Here is a 5,657-nt window from a genome sequence, read left to right as displayed (position 1 = left end):
GAGTGGGTTACTCGTCTATCCTGACAATGGGGCAGTTTCTATGGCTACTTTATCGTTCTCTTCAAAATTCCTGGGTCAGTGTTCTGTAGACTTAGAATTGCAAGGAGAAACTTACCATAGTGTGAATCTCAAAATGTTACCCGATTTGTGTGCTGATGTGATTTTAGGCCATAACTTTTTACAAAATCATTCTGTGCTCGAGATGGCTTTTGGAGGAGATAGACCTTCCCTTAGAACATGTGGATTAGCTGCCGTCAAAGTTCCTGCTCCATCTCTCTTCAGTAATTTATCACCAGACTGCAAACCGATTACTGTAAAATCTAGACGCTATTCTGAGGCTGACATGTTGTTTATTGAATCCGAGACCGCTCAGATGCTACGTGAAGAAATAATTAGACCCAGTCATTCTCCATGGAGAGCCCGGGTATTAGTAACTAAAGGTGAACATCACAAGAAAAGAATGGTTGTAGATTATTTACAAACAATCAATCGATTCACGGGGCTGGATGCCTGCCCCTTACCATATATAGATGATATTGTGAATAATGTTGCTAGGTTTAAAGTATACAGCACGCTAGACTTGAGAAGTGCTTACCATCAAGTGGGTTTAACAGAGGAAGAAAAACCCTGTACAGCCTATGAAGCTTGTGGGAAGCTTTTTGAATTTAATCGTATCCCTTTTGGGGTCACTAATGGAGTGGCCAGTTTTCAAAGAGTAATTGATGGCATCCTCGAGAAAGGAGTGGAGGGTACCTTCGCTTATGTAGATGATGTTTGTGTGTGTGGAGATTCTGAGGAAGACCATGATAAAAATCTGAAACATTTTATGGACGTTGTGAGAAGGTATAACCTGACCCTGAATCTTGAAAAGTGTAGTTTTCGTCTCAGGTCTATAAAGCTATTGGGATATCTTATACAAGAAGGAGAAATTTGACCTGACCCGGAACGCCTCGAGCCACTGTTAAAAACTTCCACTACCAAGCAACACAGGTTCTTTATGGAGAACAATGGGTATGCTTGCACATTACTCCCGTTGGGTGCTGAGTTTTCCTGAGAAGATCCGTCCTCTCTCTCATGCCAATGATTTTCCCCTTATCTGCTGCCGCTGTGAAAGCTTTTGAAGGATTGAAACAAGATATTGCTGAGGCAGCGGTTCGAGCAATCGACCCAACAGCTCCTTTCGCTGTGGAAACCGATGCTTCAGATCATGCTATTTGCCGCTACCCTAACCCAGAATGAACAACCAGTAGTTTTCTTCTCCCGATCACTTTCAAATAGTGAACAAAGGCACTCATCAGTGGAGAAGGAAGCGTATGCCATTGTGGAAGCCCTAAGGAAGTGGCGACACTATCTCATTGGACGCCATTTTCGACTTGTGACTGACCAGCACAGTGTTGCTTGTATGTTTAACTCTAAATCAGCTGGTAAGATTAAAAATGATAAAATTGCTAGATGGCGAGTCGAACTCTCCTGTTACCACTATGACATTGTATATCGCCCAGGTAAAAAGAACATACCAGCTGATGCATTCTCACGTGTATGTGGTGCCACCAGTGTGGATGAATTAAAGGAATTACATGACAATCTGTGTCACCCTGGAGTGTCTCGTGTGGCTCATTTTGTCCGATGTCGAAATCTGCCTTATTCTGTGGAAGAAGTGAAGAAGATGACTAATTCTTGGTCTGCGTGCTCTGAACTTAAACCTTGGTTTTGCAAGTTTGACTCTGGGCATTTGATTAAAGCTACTCAGGCATTTGAAAGACTCAACATAGATTTTAAAGGACCACTTCCATCACATTCAAGAAATAAATATATCCTTACTGTCGTAGATGAATTCTCTAGATTCCCTTTTGCATTCCCTTGTTCAGATATGACTACTGGTACAGTAATTCAGTGCCTGGTACAGTTGTTTGAAATCTTTGGTATGCCTGCATATATACACTCTGACAGGGGAACTTCGTTTATGTCTGAGGAGTTGAAAGATTTTCTACTAAAAAAAGGGGTAGCAACTAGCCGTACGACTCCTTACAACCCTAAAGGAAATGGCCAGGCTGAGAAGTACAATGGGATTATTTGTAAGACAGTGTTGCTAGCTCTTAGGATGAGAGGCTTAGATGTTCTTCCCATTAGGAAGAACAACTTCCTAATGGGAAGTTGTTCTTCCTGATGCACTTCACTCTATTCGATCACTGTTGTGCACCTCTACAAATTGTACACCACATGAAAGATTCTTCCGGCATACAAGAAGGTCTACTTCAGGGCGAACACTACCTACGTGGCTTGCTTGCAGAGGCCCTGTCCTCCTAAAACGTCAGGTGCGGCAAAGCAAAAATGATCCTCTAGTTGATGAGGTTGAGGTCGTAGACGTGAATCCGGAATATGCCCATGTTAAGTTCCCGGATGGCAGGATTACTACTGTATCTTTAAGACACCTCGCACCCATGGCCACAGAGGGCTGCGAGAGTTTGGACCACAATCTCAACATTCAACAGCAACACCCCAGCGATTGCGAAAGCTGAGGTAAACCCCAACCCGCCTCATCCTGAACTACTTCGTTCCGAACCACCTAACCTAGAAACACCTAATTGGGAACCTTTTTCTGATGTAACACTCCTTCGAGAAGATGGTATGCAGGAACCGACTGGAACATTAGCGTCTTCAACTTTGCAGGAGTCCCTTCGGCGATCTGGAAGGACGCGCAATACCCCTACTCATCTTCGGGATTATGTTACTTAAAGCTAGATGGGGTGAATATAGTAAAAGTGTTATTATATTATTGTACCCGGAAGGATGCTCGCTTTACTGTTTCGTTTGGATGCTCGCTTGACTGTTTTGTTGTCAGATCAGCTGTATCATACCTGTGTACAGGTTAGTTTAATGTTAACTCCTAGTTTAATTTATATTTGTTCTAGTGTTAGTCATGTGCAGTTTGCTTATAATTATATATAGCTTAAGTACTGTTTATTCTTCATAAGTATTGTATATTATATGGATTGTGTTATTGCAGGATGTAACTGTACTGTAATTATTTGCTCAATAAAGCCACATGTCTGGCAGTGCTTACCTTTACCTCACTCGTTCATATTAGAGAAACATCCCACGCGCCCTAGCAGAGGGCATTCGTACTGAAGCACCACCTCATACTTCAAATGGGTCACCGTCTAAAACTCGATCGTGTGTTCGAGACTGACCTGGGGAACAGGTCAATTACCAGAAATTACACCGCCGACCGCACGTACCAGATGTGAACGATGGGGGCCTGGGTATGCCTGCTTTACGTCAACCATCTAACTCGTCAAGAACAGGTGACTCGATGCCATGTTAAGATCGCCAGTTTGGGCGCTGAGAGCGGCGATCAGCGCCTCTGTACTGTGCTGCGGAGGCGCTCTGGACCCGCAATGATAGCTGGGTTTGAGGCCCACAATGCCTGTAGCGGTAACCTGTACCAAATAACAGACGGTGTAAGCTTTGACACTTCATGTAAGGTACAGCCATGACGCAGGTAGGTGTCATCCGGCAACTGAGCGCGGTACAGTGAACGCAGTGTACCGGACACTGTACCAGACCAACCGGGTTGTAGTGGATGTGTGGCCCCACTTCAAGAAACAACTTGTTGGCCAAGGTTTTCACAAGTCAAGTTCCTCAGGCCAGACTCGGGGAGTAGAACAACTCTCAGAACCCATTGCAGGTAAACTCCAGGCATATATTCACGCTGTCCAGGTGTGCCCAAACGCATGAGCCACCAGGTCCACACCGGCCAGAATATCCCAGAACCGAGCACTTACGAGACTCATATACTGCGTCATGGCCACGACAACTGGTTCACAACCGGAAGGCTGGGGCAGAAAGGTTATTACCCGGAGCTGGAGAGGTGAACGAGGCAAGGGAGAGAGCCCTTGAACCCTGCAAAGCATGACTCCGACCCCGGGGCATCTGGTCCCACCCCGGGGCATCTGGTAGGACCCCGGGGCATCTGGTCCCACCCCGGGGCATCTGGTAGGACCCCGGGGCATCTGGTCCCACCCCGGGGCATCTGGTAGGACCCCGGGGCATCTGGTCCCACCCCGGGGCATCTGGTAGGACCCCGGGGCATCTGGTCCCACCCCGGGGCATCTGGTAGGATCCCGGGGCATGTGGTCCCACCCCGGGGCATCTGGTAGGACCCCGGGGCATCTGGTAGGATCCCGGGGCATCTGGTCCCACCCCGGGGCATCTGGTCCCACCCCGGGGCATCTGAAGATCTCCCCTGTTAAGGGCTCTGAATATAGACCGAAGCCCAAGGGTACGACAGCAGGGACAATCACCTTAGACCCCAGGGATCATTACAGGTGTGCGGAATAATGTTGGTGCATCTGTGTGCACCAGAGGGGGGCTATACACAAAGGTGTAGCCCCCCTGTACCCTGAGGCAGCTGCTAGGGAGGGTGTATATACACTATTTTTTTATTTTCTTTACGTGTGCTGGTGTATCTATCCGGCCTTATGCTGTCTGGTGAGACTATACCAACACCTGCTTAATACCTCTAATACCTTGCCTCATTACCGTGGAGAGTGAGACTGAGGACGATGAGGTTAAATGCACTTCCTGGCACATCTTTATGGCATTGTTATTCGTCTTCATATTCATTCCTGCGAGATGCGATACTTTCCAGTACAGGTAAAGTATTTGGTTTAGTTTATGCTTAGTAGAGAGAACTGAACCTTCAGACACGCTGGAAGAGACGTCATCTTTATGAGGTTGTGGCGTTGAAGGTCGACTTACCGGAAGGTTGTGACGCTGAAGGTCGACTTACCGGGAGGCTGTGGGCGCTGAAGGTCGACTTACCGGGAGGTTGTGGCGCTGAAGGTCGACTTACCGGGAGGTTGTGGCGCTGAAGGTCGACTTACCGGGAGGTTGTGGTACTGAAGGTCGAATAACCGGGAGGTTGTGGCGCTAAAGGTCGACTTACCGGCAGGTTGTGGCGCTGAAGGTCGACTTACCGGGAGGTTGTGGCACTGATGGTCGACTTACCGGGAGGGTGTGACGCTGAAGGTCGACTTACCGGGAGGTTGTGGCACTGAAGGACGACTTACCGGGAGGTTGTGGCACTGAAGGTCGACTTACCGGGAGGTTGTGGCACTGAAGGTCGACTTACCGGGAGGTTGTGGCACTGAAGGTCGACTTATCGGGAGGTTGTGGCACTGAAGGTCGACTTATCGGGAGGTTGTGGCACTGAAGGTCGACTTATCGGGAGGTTGTGGCACTGAAGGTCGACTTACCGGGAGGTTGTGACACTGAAGGACGACTTATCGGGAGGTTGTGACACTGAAGGTCGACTTATTGGGAGGTTGTGGCACTGAAGGTCGACTTACCGGGAGGTTGTGGCACTGAAGGTCGACTTATCGGGAGGTTGTGACAATGAAGGTCGACTTACCGGGAGGTTGTGACGCTGAAGGTCGACTTACCGGGAGGTTGAGGCACTGAAGGTCGACTTATCGGGAGGTTGTGACAATGAAGGTCGACTTACCGGGAGGTTGTGACGCTGAAGGTCGACTTACCGGGAGGTTGAGGCACTGAAGGTGACTTACCGGTAGGTTGTGGCACTGAAGGTCGACTTACCGGGAGTTTTGAGGCACTGAAGGTGACTTACCGGGAGGTTGTGACACTGAAGGTCGACT

This window comes from Procambarus clarkii, chromosome 19, assembly GCF_040958095.1.
Source record: "Procambarus clarkii isolate CNS0578487 chromosome 19, FALCON_Pclarkii_2.0, whole genome shotgun sequence".
NCBI classification, from domain to species: domain Eukaryota; kingdom Metazoa; phylum Arthropoda; class Malacostraca; order Decapoda; family Cambaridae; genus Procambarus; species Procambarus clarkii.
The sequence above is the reverse complement of the archived record's forward strand: the minus strand, read 5'-3'. Positions refer to the sequence as shown.